The sequence below is a fragment of the Ovis aries genome, chromosome 10, assembly GCF_016772045.2.
Source record: "Ovis aries strain OAR_USU_Benz2616 breed Rambouillet chromosome 10, ARS-UI_Ramb_v3.0, whole genome shotgun sequence".
Taxonomy (NCBI): domain Eukaryota; kingdom Metazoa; phylum Chordata; class Mammalia; order Artiodactyla; family Bovidae; genus Ovis; species Ovis aries.
In genome coordinates, this window is record NC_056063.1 from 13365326 (window position 1) to 13388346 (window position 23021).

Here is a 23021-nt window from a genome sequence, read left to right on the forward strand (position 1 = left end):
TGACTCTGTGATTAAATGACGCTTATACTGTAGCAAACTTTATCACTTTCTGATGGTAAATTTCATCAAAGACACAAGAACAAAGCAAAAAGTTGTTTACTTTCAAAACTCTGATCAATTCTTTTTTAAAGACAATAAAAGCTCTGACTTCAGCATTCTTTACCGGTTTTTCCTGAAGTCTTTTTCTTCCTTTGATCTTCTTTGTGACTTTCAGCACCACCACAGATGCTAAAAATCTCCCCTGAAAACAAGGTCTGTCTGTCTGTTAGTTGCTCAGTCGTGTCCGACTCTCTGCGACCCCATGAACTGTTGACTGACAGGCTTCTCTGTCCATGGAATTCTCCAGGCAAGAATAATGGAGTGGATTGCCATTCTCTTCTTCAGAGGATCTTCCCAACCCAGAGACTGAACCCTGGTCTCCTGCATTGCAGGCAGATTCTTTACCGTTTGAACTACAGAAAAGCAGGGAAAACAAGATGGAAGCGTGAAAAGATAATGGACTTGGATTCCAGTTCCAAAAGATCTTAGCTCAAATACAATCTTTGCCACACATAGCAAAATTTGAGGGAATGCAGTTAGGTTTCTATAGCAGCTTTATTCAGAGCTGCCAAAACTTGAAAGCAACCAAGATATTCTTTAGTAGGTAAATTGGTAAATAAACTATGGTATAAACAGACAGTAAAACATTCTTCAGCACTAAAGAAAAATGAGCTATCCACTCATTAATAGACAATGAGGAGTCTTACATCAGGATCTTATAGTTTTCAGAGTACAGGTCTTTTGTCTCCTTAAATAGGTTTATTCCTAGGTTTTTTGTTTGTTTTTTTGTTTGTTTGTTTTTTTTTTTGATGGGATGGTAAATGGAATAGCTTCTTGAATTTCTCTTTCTGATCTTTCATTGTTAGTGTATAGAAATGCAACCGATTTCTGTGTATTAATTTTGTAACCTGCAACTTTACCAAATTCATTGATGAATTCTGATAATTTCATAGATGCAAAAATACTCAACAAAATATTAGCAATACGTATCCAACAATACAGCAAAAAAGATCATACACCATGATCAAGTGCAATTCACCCCAGGGATGCAAGGGTTTTTCATCATCCACAATGTGGTACACCACATCAACAAACTGAAGAATAAAAACCATACGATCATCTCAATACATGCAGAAAAAGCTTCTGACAAAATTCAGCACCCATTTATGATACAAACTCTCTAAAAGTGGGCATAAAGGGTAGATATCGCAACATAATGAAGGGCATATATGACAAACCTACACCTAGCATTATACTCAATGGCGACAAGCTGAAAGCATTCCCTCTAAGATCAGGAACAGGTCAAGGATGTCCTCTCGCCACTTTTATTCAACATAGTTTTGGAAGTCCTAGCTACATAAGTAAAGGGAATCCAAATTGGAAAAGAAGCTAAACTGTCACTGTCTGCAGATGACACGATACTATACATAGAAGATCCTCGACATGGAGGCGTCTAAATGCATATTACTAAGTCCCCTAGAGGAGAAAACAGCAACCCACTCTGATGTTCTTGCCTGGAGAATCCCATGGACAGAGGAACCTGGTGGGCTACAGTCCACAGGGTCATAAAGAGTCGGACATGACTGAGCATGCAGGCACACAAAACTGGATGTAGCCAATCTGAAAAGGCTCTGTAATGTGTGATTCCAATCATACGACATTCTGACAAAGGCAAAACTATGGAGACAGTAAAAAGATCAGTCGTTGCCAGGGGCTGCAGGGAGGGCAATGTGAAGAGATGAATACGAGATTACAAAGGATGTTTAGGGCAGTGACAATGCTATATATGGTACCATAATAATGGACACAGATTATTAGACATTTGTCCAAACCCACAGAATGCACAAAACCAAGAGTGAACCCGAATGTAAACTATGGACTCCGAAGGATAATGACATGTCCATGTAGGTTTATCAATTGTAACAGATACATCAATCTGGAGGGGGATGTTGACGATGTGCGAGGGTTGGGAGGCAGGTATTCATAACACATAAGAAATCTCTTATCTTTTTCTCAATTTTTTTGTACATTTAAGAGCAATCTAGAAAAATTAAGTGTTTTATTTTTAAGTCATAGACACTAATCAGACCATGAGACTGAATTTTTCTCACAGAAGGGAAAGCTGTCTCTCTTATCAAAATGAAGATATGAGGCAAGAAGAGTCACTTGTACGCACTTGGATAAGCCACTTATTCTCTCTCTAATCCTCTGTTTCCTATGATTTAAAATGAGGGTAATAAGTCACAAGAATTAATTATGTTCAAAATCTCTTGTATTTTTTTCTTAGTAGGAACCTAATAAAGTCAGCTGAATCCAATTAAACAAAGGTGAGGTTGTCTCCAGCATATAGAATACCAGGGTCATTCTAACTGTCTTGATGCTGTGTTAAATCACTCAGTCATATCCAACTCTTTGCAATCTGAGGATTCTCCAGGCAAGAATACTGGAGTGGGTTGTCTCGCCCTTCTCCGGGGGATCTTCCCAACCCAGGGGTCAAACCCAGGTCTCTCACACTGCAGGTGGATTCTGTATACCATCTGTGCTACCAGGGAAGCCCAAGAATCCTCGAGTGGCTAGCCTATCCCTTCTCTAGGGGATCGTCCAGACCCAGGAATTGAACCAGGGTCTCCTGCATTGCAGGCAGATTCTTTACCAGCTGAGCTACCAGGGAAACCCAGCTATCATGTTAGGTTAGTCCTATAGGTACAGGGTCATAAGGAAAGTCTCCTGTATTTTGGGACATGCTGTACACAGACGCCGCTGGCTTGATTTCCTCTATGTCAAGATCAACCACTGTCAAATGCCTCCAAATGTTCATAAAAGCTAGAATTTTTCAGAGCCTTGTAGCCCAGTCAGTGAAATCTGTCCACCCCCAGCGCAGAGTGCAAACGCTCCATCTATACTACCACCTCTTTGGGGCCCGCTCACATCTGGAGCACCCAGACCACAGAAGGATCTAGCTTATTGCTGAACATTTCCAAGACAGAGTCTTAGTGACCATATATAAACAAAGGACAACAACAACAAAAGGGGGAAAACAGAATCAAAAAGAAAATACATAAGAAACTGATTTGCACACACACAGAGAAATTCTTCAAGCCTTTGGGGTTTGATCACCATCTCGGCTACAAAAGCTATTTCTGAATTGAGCACTTCCTCCAATGTTGATTAGAGGCAGAGAGCCTGTCTCCTCTTCTGCATATGCCGAGGGTAATGTTAGTACTCAAAACCAAGAACGAAAAATGATGATGAAAACATGAGGCTAAAATCCCATGCAACCCTTAGCCAGCTCCTGCTTTTGAAATTCTAAATTACAGGCTGAACTATGTGGTTCCACATACCTGGCTAGTGGCTTCTCTCTTGGGAAAGGACTCAATCATGGGTTTGTCTTTCTGGGGACGGCTGAGTTTTCTAAACACCCTCTGTCCTCATAAGCCTACACACTTTTTGTTGATGGGAAATCTTGTGAAAAGCAGAACATTCAGGAGTCATTAATAGTCATACTCAGAAGCTTTCATACTTATCCCACAAAACCCTCCGAGCAGGCCTCCCTGTGGTTACTAAATTTTTCCTCTTGCTGAGATTTCCCAGCATGCTCTGGGATTATCAAGTAAAGCCAAATATTAAGAGGGAAATCTTGAAAGTCCTTCAGTGCCTGGGGTGGAATCAAATCAGACATGCCCTCCACTCTGGCACCAGCCAGCTGAGCTACAAACACTGACCCAGCCCACGCTGAGAAGACTCATCGTGAGTGGAAACCCATAATGTTGCTAGGATACATTGTCGTTTCTCAAAAGTGGGGGAAATGAAGTATATAAAACAGTGAGAAAGTTTGCAGAAATAACAGTTAATATTTACTTCAGGCATTCATCTGGACATGGCAACGTTGAAATGTTTTCCCTTCAGCATTTCTTTCTGCCCTCAAGGCCTTATATTGGATAAGATTCTGAATTCCTTAATCACAGCAGCTATGCACCATGTCTCAATTTGCAACTAAATGTAGTTTTTGCCAAAGTGAGTACTGGACTCAGAGAACAGTTAACATTAAAAATGGGGGTGGGGGGTGGGGGGAAAGTGCTGATCTGGAGACAAAAACATGGAAGCTCATATTCCTGGTCAAATGAATTTTATTATGCTGCGTTTTACTGTCTTCTTTATGTATTCTACTTGGTTGCTCAGATTGTGAAAATTACAAAATAAAAATTAAGTGGCTGTGTAATACCTGACTTGTCAGTTTTTCCACCTGGCATTGCTTTCTCTTGCAGCATTAACTCTGTCTCAAGGAGAGGACACATGAAATATGAAAAGCCACCTGTCTCATTTAGTGAAATGGGAAGGGTAGCGGGCTGGAAGCAAGAGGGCCCGATGCCTGCCTAATCCATGTCTGCTGCTTTATGCTACGTGTCCGTCAGCAAATCCCTGGAACTCCCTGGGCTCTACCTGTGTTCAAGCTTTTACAGGAAATATTCTCAGTCAAGGAAAAAGAATCTCTTAAGATTGTCTTTAAATGAAAATCTTTGTGCGTGAAGGGGCAGGTCTGCTAAATACTCCAGTCTGAATAATCTGAATAACCAGTCTGTCTGTCAAATTTTGAAAAATGGTGTTTATGAAAAAAAGCTGCTAGTTCAGCTCAAAAGTCAACCACCAAATGCTTTTTTGTGTTCTTTTCTATGTATTAGGAAGACTTTACTTGTACTCCCCATATCAGCACATAGGCTGTAAAGACATGCACATCCGAGGATCGTGATTTAATAAAATTAATAACACTGCTGCTTCATCAACGTCATTCCTAAGTGAAACTCTTCGCTTTGCTTTCTGCCAGTGCATGCAGATGAAGAATAAAATGTCTGCTAGTGCAGCTGGTGGTGCTGTCTTGATTTGTGCTAAGATGTCAGCAGTTTTATCCACCTTTGCTTCTGTACTATCACTGCAAATGTCAACAGAGTGAGAAAAGCAAAACTGAGAACAGATCTGACCTCACAGACTCCCTGGAAGTGTCTCGGGATCACTAAGCAGCCAAAGACAATGCTTGGACAATCACTGTGTTCACAGTAATATAAAGACGTGATGGTTACACGTGTGGCTACTGGAGAGAGGAGAGAAACAGAGAACAAAGCAGGATTCATTTCATAAAATAACTCATCAGACATGAAATAATCAGACATCTGGTTAGATAGTATGGATATCATGTATTTTTCCTTTGGTATTATCATCAACTCTGTTTAAAATTAGAATATGTGTTAGTTGGCCAGTCATGTCCAACTCTCTGTAGCCCACCAGGATCCTCTGTCCATGAAATTCTCTAGGCAAGAATACTGGAGTGGTAGCCAGTCCCTTCTCCAGGGAATCTTCCCAACCCAGGGATCAAACTCAGGTCTCCTGCTTTGCAGGCAGATTCTTTACCATCTGAGCCACCAGGGAAGCCCCAAATAGAGTATGCTGATGCTGCTAAGTTGCTTCAGTAGTGGCCGACTCTGTGCAACCCCATAGACAGCAGCCCACCAGGCTCCCCCGTCCCTGGGATTCTCCAGGCAAGAACACTGGAGTGGGTTGCCATTTCCTTCTCCAATGCACGAAAGTGAAAAGTTCACTTTCAAATAGAGTATACTAGCTAATAAAGGGCTTCCCGGGTGACTCAGTGGATAAAAAATCCGCATGCAATGCAGGAGATGAAGGATATGAGGATATGTGGGTTTGATTCCTGGGTGGGGAATATCCCCTGGAGGAGGGCATGGCAACCCACTCCAGTATGCTTGCCTGGAGAATGCCATGGACAGAGGAGTCTGGCAGGCTACAGTCCATGGGGTCGCAAGAGAGTCAGACACAGACTCAGTGACTAAAAGCAAGAGCACTTATAATACCTAATACAATGTAAATGCCATGTAAATAGTTGTTGCCAAAGCATCACAAATTCGAGTTTTGGTGTTTGGTACTTTCTGGAATTTTTTTCCTTTTCCCAACTTTTTTGATCCACTGTTGGTTCAATCTGCTGATACGGAACATACAGATATGGAGGACTGACTGTATGCCTAAGAAGCTATCATCACAATCAAGTAAATATATCCATCACCCCCCAAATTTTCCATGTGCTCCTTTCTAACAAGGCAGAGCATACTGCTATGACCATAAATCCCCCTTCCATGTGTAGAACCAACAGAAATTAACACACATGTTCAGTGAAGGCATGTATTAGAAGGCTGATAGCAACATTGTTTTAATAGCCCCAGGTTGGAAATTATCCAAACACTCATAAACAGAAGATGGATACGTGAATTGTAGTACAGGCACACAGCAGAACCTCGTATGACAATTAGAAAGAATTATCTCCAATTACACATTCTTATGGTTGAATCTCATAAAAGATGAGAGAAACAAGCCAGATGCATAAGAGTATATACTATACTATTTCATTTATATAAGTCCAAAGCCAGCCAAAACCAATCTGTGCTTTTAAAAGAATCAGGATAATAGCTGTCCTCGGAGGTAGAAGGGGAGCTACTGAAAGGAACATCACAAGGCTTTAGGGGTGCTTATAATGAACTATTTATTGATCCAAACGGTGGCTATATGAATGTGTTCAATTTGTAGAAATTTATCAAGCTGTTCCTTATGTGTAATTTTCTGCAATGTACTACCATAATTTTCTTTTTGTAAAATTGATAAGCTTTATCAAAAGTTTTAAGAGTGTTACCAAGATCTTTCTCGTTTATGTAGATACTGAGAAGACGGCCAGTTGGCAGAGTTAGTACAGTGTGGTGAATTCACAATAAACTAGAAAGCCAGGGTTATATAGCATGGTGCATCTGGGGAACATTGTAACCAGCCAGGAATGGTTATTGCTAGTCACAGAGCCGAAAGCTCTCAATAAATTTTGTTTCCTCCATTGCACACTGTCTGATGATTGGCAAAGAAATAAAATATAGAATCAAGAAAGCCAGAATGCCCTCTGCAAGAATAAAATGTGCTGCCAGTATGGCACACAGCTGTACCTCCAACCAAAGTTGTATGGAGCTGATGAGAGGTCCAAGCTGCTTCATGACTTGGAGAGCTTATGTGCATCCCTTTGCCAGAAGCACAGTTAGAAAAAGCAAGCAGAAAATATGTTTCTGCTGAGAAGATCCCTGAGGGAAGGAAGGAAAATTCCTCTCCAACCAAGAGAGGAAAGGAGAAGAAAGTATCAACTTCTTGTCTTTTTAATGACGAGGAAGCAAAGGAGAAATTCTTTATCTACCTGAACAAGTGTTATTTTCCCTTAGTCCTCACATAATGCCCAAGAACTACTTGGTTATCAGAGCTTATATTAAAAACTTCAACTCTTCTTGTATTGGTTTTCAATTTTACAATTTCTGTTAATGACACAAGGACCATAGCAAGCTTCTTACAGTTTTCTTGTATCTTCTATATGGCTTTGTAACTGAAAGACAAAACCTGACAAAACTGGGGGGAAAAGTAAATGCCCAAAATGGGCAATCGTTAAACACATCATGGCATGTCATGGAGTATCACAGTCATTAAAAAAATCAATCAATTCACTTCTAGAACCAAGATGGCGGTCTCTAAATAGCATTTTCCAAAAAGGGGACATTCTTCCCTGGAGAAATGACTCAATGCAGATTTGGTGTTCAGTCTAGCATATCTTATTGTGCCAGAAAGTACGGAAAACATCATGAATTACTGGGGTTTTATTAAAAGAAAACAAAAGGAGAAAATCTGAGGGGTTTCCACTGGCCAAGGATCAAACCATTTGGACATCCAACAAAATAATGGTGCAAATAAAATATATAGGTATGAAAATCTATGAGTCCAAAGATGTAACTGACAGTCACTACGGGTTGTTAAAACACCAACTCAGTTTTTAAAAAATTGACAAATAAACAAAATAAAGCCTTTATTCTGCCTTTCCTAATACCTTGGGGGATTACCAATGATTGACAAAGGAGAGGTCCTCAGAGAAGAATCCCAGAAAATAAAAGCAGAAACATATCGATAGATTTAGAGAATCATTCTTCAACTCTGAGTGAAATAATGGATATAACTAATGTTCACTTCTGAGCGCTAAAACCATTCAGTTCAGTCGCTTCATCATGTCGGACTCTTGCCACCCCATACATTGCAGCATTCCAGGCTTCCCTGTCCATCACCAACACCTGGAAATTGCTCAGTCTCATGTCCATCATGTTGGTGATGCCATCTAACCATCTTATCCTTTGTCATCCCCTTCTCCTCCTGCCTTCAATCATTCCCAGCATCAGGCTCTTTTCCAATGAGTCAGTTCTTTGCATCAGGTGGCCAAAGTTTGGAGTTTCAGCTTCAGCTTCAGTATCAGTCCTTCCAATGAATATTCAGGACTGATTTCTTTGAGGATGGACTGGTTAGATCTCCTTGCAGTCCACAGGACTCTCAAGAGTCTTCTCCAACATCACAGTTCAAAAGCGTCAATCCGTTGGTGCTCAGCTATCTTTATAGTCCAACTCTCACACCCATACATGACCACTGGAAAAACCATAGCTTTGACTAGATGGACATTTTGGCAAAATAATGTCCTGTTTTTTAATATGCTGCCTGGGTTGGTCATAGCTTTTCTTCCAAGAAACAAGGGTCTTTAAATTTCATGGCTGCAGTCACAATCTGCTGTGATTTTGGAGCACAAGAAAATAAAGTCTGTCACTGTTTCCACTGTTTCCCCATCTATTTGCCAGGAAGTGATGGGACCAGATGCCATGATCTTAGTTTTTATTCAAAAAACTAAGTTGAGTTTTAAGACAACTTTTCCCCTCTCCTCTTTCACTTTCATCAAGAGGCTCTTTAGTTCTTGTTCCAGTGTGTTGTTCCATGTCCAGTTCTAACTGTTGCTTCCTGACCTGCACACAGGTTTCTCAGGAGGTGGGTAAGGTGGTCTGGTATTCCCATCTCTTTCAGAATTTTCCATAGTTTGTAGTAATCCACACAGTCAAAAGCGTTGGCATATTCAATAAAGCAGAAATAGTTTTTCTAGAATTCTCCTGCTTTTCAATGATGCAACAGATGGTAATTTCATCTCTGGTTCCTCTGCCTTTTCTAAAACAAGCTTGAACACCTGGAAGTTCATGGTTCACATACTGTTGAAGCCTGGCTTGGAGAATTTTGAGCATTACATTGCTAGCGTGAGATGAGTGCAACTGTGTGGTAGTTTGAGCATTCTTTGGCATTGCCTTTCTTTGGGATTGGAATGAAAACTGACCTTTTCCAGTCCTGTGGCCATTGATAAGTTTTCCAAATTTGCTGACATATTGAGTGCAGCACGTTCACAGCATCATCTTTCAGGATTGGAAATAACTCAACTGGAATTCCATCACCTCCACTAGCTTTGTTTGTAGTGATGCTTCCTAAGGCCCACTTGACTTCACATTCCAGGATGTCTGGCTCTAGGTGAGTGATCACACCATTGTGATTATCTGGGTCATCAAGATCTTTTTTGTATAGTTCTTCTGTGTATTCTTGCCATTCTGCTTCTGTTAGGTCCATACCATTTCTGTCCTTTATTGAGCCCATCTTTGCATGAAATGTTCCCTTGGTATCTCTAATTTTCTTGAAGAGATCTCCAGTCTTTCCCATTCTATTGTTTTTCTCTATTTCTGAACTTCATTTCAGACACTTTTGTTGACTATGAGGGCTACTCCATTTCTTCTAAGGGATTCTTGCCCATGGTAGTAGATATAATGGTCATCTGAGTTAAATTCACCCATTCCAGTCCATTTTAGTTCGCTGATTCCTAGAATGTTGATGTTCACCCTTGCCATCTCCTGTTTGACCACTTCCAATTTACCTTGATTCATGGACCTAACATTCCAGGTTCCTATGCAGTATTGTTCTTTATAGCATCGGACTTTACTTCCATCACCAGTCACATCAGCATCTGGGCGTTGTTTTTGCTTTGGCTGCATCTCTTCATTTTTTCTTGAGTTATTTCTCCACTGATCTCCAGTAGTATATTGGGTACCTACAAACCTGGGGAGTTCATCTTTCAGTGTCCTATCTTTTGCCTTTTCATACTGTTCATGGGGTTCTCAAGGCAAGAATACTGAAGTGGTTTGCCATTCCTTTGTCCTGTTTACCACATTTTGTCAGAACTCTCCACCACGACCCACCTGTCTCGGGTGGCCCTACACTGTGTGTCTCATGGTTTCACCGAGTTAGCTGCGGTCCCTGTGACCAGCTTGATTAGTTTCCCGTGATTGTGGTTTTCAGTCTGTCTGCCTTCTGATGCACAGGAATAAGAGGCTTACGGAAGCTTCTTGATGGGAGAGGCTTACTGAGGGGGAAACTGGGTGTTGTTCTGATAGGTGGGGCCATGCTCAGTAAATCTTTAATCCAATTTTCTGTTGATGGGCGGGGCTGTGTTCCCTCCCTGTTGTTTGACTTGAGACCAAACTATGGTGGAGGTAATGAAGAAAAAGGTGACCTCCTCCAAAAGGGTCTGCGCACGCACTGCTGCACTCAGTGCCCCGACCCTGCAGCAGGCCGCTGCTGGAGACTCTGGTGGAGGTCGGGTTGGGGTCTGTGCCAGAGGGACCCTCACCCAGTGAGTCACAGAGAGCAAGGGCCGCCAAAACCATTAGGAAAGGTTAATAAGGAAGTTTATTTTGGCAAAAGGAAGCTGACCACACTTGAACTCACTGATCAATTTTGATGTCACTTGAAGAGGGCCAGCCAACATCCTGTTCTTCCTGATGCTGATGAAAGAGGAAGCACAGTGCCACCAGCTATTAAGTATTCTTGCTAAAGAAACTAAACCTGAATCTCATCAATCCTCTATATTCAATTAAGGAAAGACATGATGAATGTAAGTGACATCATAGGATAAAACAAGCCAAATCTAGAAAACGGGAAATTCTGTGAGGAAAATAACCGGGTTTCTTTAATAATTAGGGCATTAAAGAGGGAGAGAAATGGCAAACTGTCATAAATTTAAAAAATATTCATAAGACATATCAGGAAAATGCAGTGTTTGGCATTTATATCCTCATTCAAACAAATCAACTATTAGAGAAAGGCTTCTTTGAGGCAATCAAAGGGATCTGAACATGAACTGGATATAAGATGCTTTTAAAGCCTATTATAAATTTTAAGTGAGAACAGTATTATGGTTAATTTTTTTTAAAGCATCTATGTTAGTGGAACATACAGAAGTGTTTACTGGACAAAAATAACCAAGTCTAGGTTTGTGCAAAAACATTTCAGCAAAAAATAAATGAAAACATTTCAAAGCCAAGCGGAATAGATGAAATAAGATTGTCAAAATGCCAAGAGTTGTTGAAGCCAGCTGATAGGCAATGAGAATTCATCATGTGGTTTTCCCTATCTTTATATGTGTCTTAAATTTTCCATTTTGAATTTTAAAATAATGAAAGAATTTCCAGAGTTCTGACAGTAGTCCTGGAGCATTTTCCATGATCTCCTGTTGAAAGAAAGAAGCCAGGTGGCCCCACTGGGCCAAATCAAGAAAGGAAAAACTGAAGCCAGAGTTCTCATCAAACCTTGCCCTTAAACTGATCACAGAGAGTAGGAAGGATCCTTGTTCTCTCACAACAAGATTTGAAGAGCAGTTCCAATGATCTCCAGGTCACTGAGAATGAATTTCTTCAGCAAGAAATGATGCAAGTCCAGCTACTCGGTCTCTCAGGCCTGCAAGCTTCCAGTTCCCCAGGGCCTCTACACTCAGGCAATATTCTTAGTGAAGACAAACGGGAAACTCAGACAGCTACTGCAGTGCTTCCAATGCAGTGATGTTGTTAGATGTGTATTCATGCTACACAAAGGTCTGAAATACAGTTTGTAAAACAGTCACATAAAGAGGGATTTTAACTGTATAATAATGGTGGGAAAGCAATCTGACAATGGATGTTGAAGTCTTTAAAATGATCATACCTTTTACTTAAATAGCTCAACTTTTAGGACTCAAATCTATGTAAATAATCTGAAACAACACAAATAAGCTTCAATCACAAAGATCTTCATCACAGCCTTATTTTTGATAGTAAACACCAACAAAATCCTAAATGTCTGTAAATAGAAAAACAGTAAGAAAGTCAGAGAGAAAAATAGCCAAGTAAATAATGTAATATTATGGAGCCATAATCAATTATGTTTCAAATCGGTCCAATTCAACAAACAATTATTGCTGCTTCAAATTTCTGCACCATTCCAGCAGTTCATAATCTAGTGGACAGACAAATACAAAAGAATACTTGACATAGATTGTGGTTAAGTGCCACAAAAGCATGAAGAAGCCTCAACTATCTCAGGAGAGGAGAATGAGGACTGAAGAGGCAAAAAGGAAAATCAGGGATGCCTTAATTTGGTCATTTCGTGTGATTTGGCAGTTTATTATGGGGAAGTTTGAAATGCATAGAAGATGCTTCTAATCAACTCCTAGAAGAACGATGAAGATGAAACATTAGTAATGAGTAGGAGTTAGCAACAGAACAGGAGCAAGTAGGGAAAAATATGTTCTAGGCAGCAGGACTGGCCTGTGCAGAGGCCCAGAGGGGGAAAAGGGAATGAGATGTCTGGGGCAGCATAGGGTTTATGGGTGGCACAGAAGCAGAGATGACAAGAGAAGCAACCCTTTCAAGAGTTTATCTGGAAGAAGGGTGAGAGCTAAGGCAGCAACTGCAAAGACCGTGCTGTCAGCGGGATGCTTTTATTTTTACTATGCGTAGGAAGACGCTAGTATTTAATGATTAAAGACGTAGTATTTAATGATTGGATGCTGATTAGAGATTAAAGAGTTATGAGAAAGATAAAATAAGCAGGGGCTACAGAAACTCAGACTGGAGAAAGGAGACTTTTTTGTTGGACATTTATTCCAAAAAGGAAGAGATGGGGTGGATGTAGGATAGTAGGTTTGAAATTTGGAAGTTGGGGTATGTCTATTTTCAGTTAGGGGGAGAGGTAAGGCACCTGCCAAGAGTGTAAAAGAGGAGGTGGGGAAAGAGGTTTAAAAAAAGAAAGAAAAAAGCAAGATAATGTACAGTTCAGTTCAGTTCAGTTCAGTCGCTCAGTCGTGTCCCACTCTTTGCGTACAGTGCAAATAAGAAAATAATATGAACTCATTTTTTGTAAAACAATGGCATGTTTTGTAAAACACATATATAAAAATATATTATACATATACATGTATGTATGTTTACATGTGACTTTACAAGCCGAGCACTGAGAATGATTTGGAAGAGTACATGCTAGATTATACACATGGGCTAGCCAGGGGTAGAAGCTGACACAGGTCAGGAAAGGGCAGGTAAGGGCAAATAAAGAAAAAAATCTTTATCTTAAAAAATGGTATTACGATATGACCCAATGTATAGATTTTATGAAATGATTCAAATGCTTATATTTCTGAATGTATAAAGAAAAATGTTTTTAGTCTTAAGAATCAGCAAAAGCAGCTCACATTTCTGAAACTCAACTGTTTTCCTGCCAATGGAGTCCTGGTAGCTGCAGTAAAGCTCTGCAAGGCTGCCTGTACACTGAACAGGAGCAAACAAGGACTCTTAGTAACAATATACGTGAGCTGAGGTGAGGCAAATAGAAATGGGTGGGTGGTAGGGTCTTAGAGATGGGGGGCTGGCTGGAAACCAATACGTCCGAAATGCACTGAACACCGTGGTGTAATCAAGGATGGCAAAGAAACAGAATGAAATGTCAGCTAAGCATACAAGAGAGAATAGGTGTCTTTTTCAGATCCCAGGTATCAGGCAAACTGTACACAAGCACCAGGCAGTAACAGGGCAGAGGAAAAGTGCCGATCCAGAATCAGAGGTCTGTATACCAACCTTGGCCACCTACCAACTGTATGCACGACCTTGGAAAAGAAATATGATCTCTTGGTCTCGGTTTCTACACATGTAAAAAGGACAAGAAAAAAATAACATCTCACTTATGATGATCAGGTGAGTAATACACATCTATTTTACCATGTGCTTTAAAAAGCACTTTATTTTTAAAATGCTGCACATATGAAAATGCCAAAAAAGATCACTGACTGGCCCACACACAAACACGCACACCTTACCATTCACATATACATCCATACATGGAAATATATACCATTCACATATAGAAATGCTGTATATATGCAAGTGTACAACTCTTCTCCCAAATTATAGATGAGAAACCAAGCCTTAAGGATCTTAAAAAACTAATCCACACTGTAATCCACTATAATTATTTTGAGATCCAGCAAAGACAGGTATTTTTAAAGCCTTATTCATAGCTGATAAATAGTATTTCTGATCTGGAGAGGGATTTGTAATTCCTGACCTGGAAAATTTCTAAACCCCGGTGCTGTGACTGAGTTATGTCCCACCAGAATTCATATGTTGAAGCCCTAACCTCCAATGTGATGGTATCTGGAGATAGAGCCTCTGGGAGGTAGTTAGGTTTAGATGAGGTCATGAGGAGGGGGCCTTCATGATGGGATTCGTGCCCTTAAAAGCAGCAGCACTGGACCAACTGCCCTTTTTCTCCTACGTAAGGACACAAGAAGGCAGCCATCTGCAAGCCAGAGAAGAAAGCCCTCACCAGAAAATGAACTCTGGCAAAGCTTGATCTTGGACTTTCCAGCTTTTCCAGAGCTTTGAGAAAATAAATCTCTGTTGTTTAACAACCACCTGCCAACCTATGCTGTTTTGTTATGGGAGCCTGAACAGACTGAGACATCAGGTCAGGAGACTTTACATCATATCTTCACAATATCCTAAACTCCCTATATCTCGGACTTCCTGGTGGCTCAGTGGTAAAGAATCCACCTGCAAATGCAGGAGACGTAAATTTGATCCCTGGATCAGGAAGATTCCCTGGAGAAGGAAATGGCAACCCACTCCAATATTCTTGCCTGGAGAATCCCAGGGACAGAGAAGCCTGGCAAGCTAGTCCATGGGGTTGCAAAAGAGTCCAACATGACTTAGCGACTAAACAACAACAACAAATCCTGTATCTCATCACTTTGTATTGTTAGTGTCACTTCTGGCCATGTGACCTTGGATAAGTTGAGGACTTTCCCACATCTTAGTGTAATGATTAAGTGATTTAATACATGACCTCACCTAGAATAACATCCGGCAAATAGTAAACATCTAGTAAGTATGAAAAGCTGATTTTGTCATTCACTGTATCGTCATGGGACTACCTGGCTAAATTATAAACTCCATGAGGGCCTATGGACTTTGATTATGCCTAGGAATGAACGCGGTGACACAGCACATAAGTAAATATTCGCTAAATTAACAGCCAGACGATGAGAAAGGAGAGAGTGATTAGGAGAAAGGAAACATTTTCAGGAAGCATATACCACATCTACACATAGAAACAAGAGCTATCTTCTCAGAGATTTTAACAGAAATGTATAAGTTGCAATTTAATTAATTCATCACACAGCCAAAAAGATGAGGAAAGAATAGTATAATATTCTCGGAACAACTGTCTTGCACATAATAAAATACCCATTGTAGAATTTTTTTGGGGGGTGTGCTCTACCCTAAAACCCATTAGGCTGCTGGAACACCCATTGCGAAGGAAGGTTTTGGTTTTTCATTTAATTTTAATAAAATATTTTACTGGAGGAAAGTTTGGGGTGTGATACCAATGAAGTGTGTCTACTGCTTTAGGTGACATTTCATTTCTGGACACCTGTGGAGATGAATACACGAATCCCAATGCCTGGGAATTTTGGTTGCTGGTTACCCAAAAATGAAATGTCATGTATGAAAACTTATTTTTTATTGTTTAATATCCAACTATCTGTCCAGCAAATCAGAATGACAAAAAATAACAGCTATTTCAGGATGCGGCACTACATGCACGACAGAAAATGCATCTCATTTGGAACTTCAGTCCTATTCTTGATGAAAGATCTATGAAACATGAACTTTAAAATATTCCTCATTACCCCCTGAATAAGGGTGATTATGATCCTTTAATTTTGCTTTGACTGAAAGTAAAAAGCAAAAGCATGGCTATACTGCACAGTTGCAGCCATACCATATGCATAAACAATCCATATCTCTAGGCAAACCTTTTATAGCCTAAATAAGTCTAGACGACAATGAGAGCAGTAAGTTAGATTTAAACGCAAGATGTTGATCTGTAGCTCAAGGAAGTCAGAGCAGACAGAGAGCCTGTTCATTTCAGCATAATTCCCACCTTGGACTAAACTGTCTGAAGAAATTTAGCATTACTCTGCTCCACTAAAGACCAAATAAGTTGCATAATTGCATAATTTAATGTCCCCAAAACAAGAAGAGGAGAAAACTCTTTTTTGGTCCACTCTCCAGCATTCAAACATAATGCCAAGATAAAGCTTCCCAGAGATTTCTAACCTAACTGTTTGTGTTGGACAAAACCCACGAGTCCTCTCTGTCAGAATACCCCACATCAATTCCTATGGAAAAGAAGGAAAGAATCAATATTCATGAAATCCTTGTGTACATTTGTTTGGGAAGGTCACATCATGTTTGGAGAGAGTCAAGAAAATCTACTTCTCCTCCTTCGGAAATCTTCAGTGACCATCACTGTTTCCATGCACCAAACTCCCCACTGACAAGAGTAAGGGGTAAGCTAATTAAATAAAGTTTGGAACATGCTGCTTAATTTCTTCATGAAAAGGTCCTCCCTTGTTTTGTGTATGTTTGTTCAAAGGAATTACCTTGCAGCTCTGACTACATCACATTGATAATTGCTTCAAAAGATGTATTTCTTTCTCTTGTCTAGTGACTCTTCACTCTTTCCCTGGGTACTAGCATCTGGTCATATGATTTTCAGTATTATTTGCATGCTGATGATGCCCAAGCTTATAAAGTCATCCCTGATTTTCGTTTGAGTTTCAGACTTTTATGTGCAACTTCCCACTTGATGTATTCATTAGGATGAAGAATAGAAATCTCAAACATAAACCTTTTAATCATAACTCAATTCCCATCCCATACCTATTTCTTTCACAGGCATCTGCTCACTTGCTCAAACTCCAGATCTATGATTCATCCTTGATTATTTCTTCCCTTCTTCATCAGCAACTCCTGTCAGACTGGCCTCTAAAATAAATAATGAACAAGTACAAACTTAAATTAATTAACATAGTGATAAGTGTCTTGAAGACTATGAATCAGGATGATATGAGAGGATGGAGTGGGGAGGTACTTTTGGTAGGGTCATCAGGGTAGGCCTTTTTCAGAAAGTGACAATTTGGTCATCTGGACATCCGGATGGAGACATTTCCAGGCAGAATCAACTACTCTTAAGAAAAAGAAAGAAGGCTGTTTTGAACGAGGGAGGAAATACCATGATCTCTGGCTGCAAAGGGAGATAGGGGTCAACTCACATAGGACACTTTAAGCCAAAATAAGCACTTTGAAGTATTTACCCAAGCACAATAGCAAGTCATCAGCAGGTTTTAACCTGGGGATAACCAGATATGTTTTATTTTTAGAAGATCACTCAAGATCAAGATCCCCGGGCAACATGAGCCGAATTCAGTTGTATCCTTCTACTACCTTCGCCACCACACAGAGATACTATTGATCCAACTGAATACAACAGAAATGCTGTGTAAAAGCACACAGCAATAAAATAGAATACATAATCAATTCAGAAGAAGGGAAGGAGGGAGAGGAGGAAAGAAGGGAGAAAGGAAGAGAAAAACCTGAAGAAACCAAGATGAAAAAAGAACTCAAACACTGTGTGGTAATGCTGACAAGTGCTGAGAGAGAAGCCCAAGGTGGCCTGGGTATGCGTGTCAGCCCTGGATGCTAGAGTGGGAAGCAGGGTGGGCGTGGGGGTGAGGGGGTGGAGGTGTACTCTACCTTGCAGGTGGAAAAAGGGGACAGGGCCTGGGGGCAGTGTGAGGTAGGAGAAGAATCCTGCAGAGGCTGAAGCTCCTGAAAGGATTCCCTGTCTGGATAAACAAGATTAGAAAAACCTCACCCATCAGCTCAGGGAAGAGGAAAGGAAAGCTTGCAAATTGCTGGGAATCTGAGTGGAAAACAAAACCTTTCATGAAACTGAAACCCTATAACAGAAACGGCATCAGAAGTTACAATGCCCAGCGAGTGTAATAAACTTAAGTCAAGAGGATATTACGAAAACTTCTCTAGAACTAGTGAATCCCTGAAGTCCAGGCTAAAGTAAATGCAAAATTGAGCACCAGGGAATGTCTGATTTACATGGAGAAAACCACAAGAACTCACAACAAAAAAATTGCAAAACACACAAGAAATGAAACCATTTGAAGGAGAAGAGCAGCTACAACCATTAACAGATGTAATACCAATATTCTACAGTAGTTGACAAAATCTGAAAGAGATTATGAAATAAGAATGGAAACTAAAATCAAAGAGCTTATGCTAAGGAAAAAGAAAACACAAGTTGAAAACAAAAACAAAACACATATTGCTTTAAACATTAAAAAAAGTATTTATTCCAAAACAATTTTAAGAACAAAGCTGGATGCCTCATACTTCCAGACTTCAAAACATGTTACAAAGCTACAATAATTGAAACAGTATGGTCCTGATAGAAAGACAGACATATGAACAGATGGAACAGAACAGCTCAGAAACAAACTATGCATATATGGTCAAATGATCTTTGACAAGGGTGCCAAGACTACACAATGAGGAAAGGATAAGTCAACAAATTTACCTGGGGACTTCCCTGGTGGTCCAGTGGCTAAGACTCTGCACTCCCAATGCATGGGGCCTAGGTTCAATCCCTGGTCAAGGAACTAGATCCCACATGCTATAACTAAAGATCCCATGTGCCACAACAAAGATCAAAGATCCTATATGCTGCAACCAAATAAATAAATATTTTTAAAGGACAAAAAAAACCAAAAAAACCCCACACACAAATGTGCCTGGAAAACTAAATATCCATGTGCAAAAGAATAAAACTGGACCCTTATTCTATACCATGCCCCAAAATAAATTCAAAATAGAATAAAGATTTAAATGCATGACCCGAAAGTATAAAACTCTTAGAATAAAATATAGGGAAGGCTTCATAACATTGGTATTGGCAATGATTTCTTAGATATGGTAACAAAAGAAAAAATAGACAAGTGGAATTACATAACTAAAAAGCATTTGTGGAGCAAAGGACTATCAACAGAGTACACAAAATAATACACAGAATGAGAGAAAATATTTGTAAACTATGTATCTGAGGAGTTAATATCCAAAAATACATAAGAACTCCCACAAGTCAATAACAAGAAAAAAAAAATTTTAATGGGCAAAGGACTTTAATAGACATGTCTCCAAAGAACACATACATGTACCCATAGGTACATAAAAAGATATTCAACATCACTAATTATCAAGGAAATGCAGATTAAAACCATAATGCAATATCACCTGACACCTACTTGTGTGGCCATCCTCAAAAAACAAAACAACACAAAAATCCCAAGCCTTGGTGAGGATATGGAGAGAAGCTGAAATCTTGTGCCCTGTTGGAGGGAATGTAAATTGGCGCGGGCACTGTGGAAAACAGAAAGGAAGTTAAGAAATTAAAATAGAACAGCACATGATCAAGCAATCCCACTTTAGGATATCTGTCCAAAAAAAAAAAAAAAAGAAAGAAAGAAATCAGGATCTCAAAGAACACCATGTGCACTCCCAAGTTCACAGCAGTATTACTCACAATAGCCAAGAGGTAGTAACAACCTAAGCATCTATGAACAAACGGAGGAATAAAGAAAATATGGTATATATATACAACGGAGTGTTAGACTTCAAAAAGAAAGAAATCCTACCATGTGCTACAACATGGATGAATTCTGAGGATGTAATGCTAAAGGTACTGGCACTTTAACATAATGTTAAAGCCCTTTGGGGACATAATGAAAAAGCCAATCAACATGAAGGCAAACACGGCATAATTCCAATGATATGATGTATCTGAAGTAGTCAAACTCATGGAAGTGGAAAGTAGAAGGGTGGTTGCCAGTGGTTGGGGGTGGGAAGGGGAGAAATGAGGAGTTATTGTCCAGTGGGCATAGAGTTTCAGTCTATAAGAAAGTTGATGAAAGATGAAAAAGTTCTAGAGAGCTACTGTATAACATTGTACATTGCACATAAAACTAAAATACTGTGCTGTATACTTAAAAATTTGCTGAGGACAGATTTCATGTTATGTGATTTTTAGCACAATAAAATATATTAGGGATGCATCTTAATAAATGATTTTATATTCAAGAAATTATTCATTAAATTTTAAAAACTCAGTGAATACAGCAGACGAGAACCAGCTCAAGACAAAATTAGTTGACTCCAAATACATTTGAGGAAATTACACAAAATGCAGCATAAATACAAAGGAATATACAATCTGCAGGAGGGAGTAAGAAATATAAAGACTAGAAGAAAAGTTCCAACATACATCCACTAGGATAATATGAAAGAATTGTAGAAAAGCAATATTTAGGTCACAGGACCCTAATCATCTGGGCATAAAGTTTGGTCCAAGGGTGAACATATGTCCATACATGCCCAAATAGAATACCTCTTTACAACAGATATATGATGTTTGGAGATTTAATAACTTGTCACTGGGTTGCAAGATACAATGTCAGAAGCAGTGTATTGTGCTTTGGGTGGTGGACTTATGGGATGGGGCAGCATGAGCTGGAAAACTTTTACAAATTCCTTAACTTTGTTCCATACCTATTTTATTCTTTTCTTTACACCATCTACATCTGGGGGGAGCCTAAAGGCAAAGACACACTTCTGAGCATACACTGTGAACCCCACACTTTCCTAGGCAGTGGGAATGAGCAAGACCCGATCCATGGAGAACCAGAATGTCAGGGGCTGGAAGCGTCAGAAGGCAGCCTCCTTGCATCACATCCAGAGCCCCTCTGCTGTATCTTCCTCCCTCTAGAGCACTGTGCGCCAGGCAAGATAATGACTGAGAGCTAAATAAAGGTACTTTAACCCCCTCTCAAAAGTTATGACCAACCTAGAGAGCATATTCAAAAGCAGAGACATTACTTTGCCAACTAAGGTCTAGTCAAGGCTATGGTTTTTCCAGCGGTCATGTATGGATGTTAGAGTTAGACTGTGAAGAAGGCTGAGCGCCGAAGAATTAATGCATTTGAACTATGGTGTTGGAGAAGACTCTTGAGAGTCCCTGGGACTGCAAGGACATCCAACCAGTCCATTCTGAAGGAGATCAGCCCTGGGATTCCTTTGGAAGGAATGATGCTAAAGCTGAAGCTCCAGTACTTTGGCCACCTCATGCGAAGTGTTGACTCATTGGAAAAGACTCTGATGCTGGGAGGAATTGGGGGCAGGAGAAGGGGACGACCGAGGATGAGATGGCTGGATGGCATCACTGACTCGATGGACCCAAGTCTGAGTGAACTCCGGGAATTGGTGATGGACAGGGAGGCCTAGCGTGCTGCGATTCATGGGGTCGCAATGAGTCGGACATGACTGAGAGACTGAACTGAACTGAACTGAACCCTCCTCTCGACCCTGGTTTGAGTTCATAATGAAACAAAATGCACCAGCCTCCCTCACTCTCACCACACTCTTAGGGCAGAAACATCTCATTTGAAACAGCTTGGGCTCCCTGGGCTCTTTGCAAGGATTGGTGGGGATGAGGTTCGATGTTTTACAATCGTTGTGAAAAATCCTCTGCTCATAGCCTGAGGGAGAGCAAGGCCATGCGTAGAGTGGAGACCAAATCACCGGGCTCCGGGCATGCTGGAACCTGAAACCATATGACTCTAGACGGCAGTGGGGTCTGCTGAGTGATCAGGATGGGGAAGCGGGTATGAATAAACAGGGGCTGCTGAAAATGGAGGAAGACACTACAAACTAAAGCAGCTCTGCGGTACTACATTCTAGCCAAAATGGATTAAATAATCAATGTAAAGCCTTTTCCATTTAAGCAAAAATCCCAGTGAAAATTCCAGTAAGTCAGCTCAAAAGATTTCTGGATCAGCAGCTTACCTTCAAGGTGGTTAAAGACAGTCTTCATTTATATCTGTTGTGTCGGGTTTCTCTCTTTCAGCATTGGCTCAGGATTTTTTTTTTTTTAACAAAGTATTATTATTATTGGGCTTCCCTTGTGGCTCAGTTGGTAAAGAATCCACCTGCAGTGCGGGAGACTGGGGTTCGATCCCTGGGTTGGGAAGATCCCCTGGAGAAGGGAAAGGCTCCAGTATTCTGGCCTAGAGGATTCCATGGACTGTACAGGCGACGAGATCACAAAGAGGTTAGTGGTAGTAGTCGTATCACTATAATTATTATTCGCATTAAAGCCAGCCAGGGCTCAGTAGACTCACAGTGTGATGCTCTGATGTGTCCCTCAGAATCCCTGGGTGTGCTAAGTTGTTTGAGTCGTATCTGACTCTGTGCAACTCTATGGACTGTAGCCCGCCAGGCTCCTCTGTCCATGCAATTCTCCAGGCAAGAATACTGGAGTGAAGTGCCATGCCCTCCTTCAGGGGATCTTCCCAACCCAGGGATCGAACCCGCGTCTCCTGTGGCTCCTGCATTGCAGGCTGATTCTTTACCGTTGAACCACCAGGGAAGCCCTCTCAGAACCCCCATCAGAACTGAAAGATTTCCCCAACTGCCAAGAGAGGTTCTCGCAGAAAGGCCCGTGAAGTGTCCTTCCCAGGGCACTTATGCCCAGTGACTGATTTATGTGAAAGAATAAATGTCTGGTCCCCTCCACTAACTTCAGAGCTCCTTATGGGGTTGGCCTATGCTGAAGCTATCTCCCAAGCCAGCTTCTTCTTCTGCCTAATCCTCTGTCTTTTAGCCGGAGCTATGAATCCTGAGAACATTCCCTCGCAAACTGCTGCATACCAATCTCCATCTCAGCAGGCTCTGGCAACCACCATCTGGTGTTTTCACATCCTACCATGGACTTGTCCAGTAGTGTATGAGATAGTGTGTTCTCACTCTGATGAGATCAAAGGATGCCGAAATAAC

At 40.6% G+C, this 23021-nt stretch overlaps 1 non-coding gene across 1 annotated transcript; it reads left to right on the plus strand.

The window, feature by feature from the left end:
• The first annotated feature begins 18723 nt into the window (after positions 1–18723).
• TRNAG-CCC (transfer RNA glycine (anticodon CCC)) lies at positions 18724–18796 on the plus strand. Its single transcript has one exon. It is a non-coding gene; the product is annotated as a tRNA-Gly (tRNA).
• The last annotated feature ends 4225 nt before the right edge of the window (positions 18797–23021 follow it).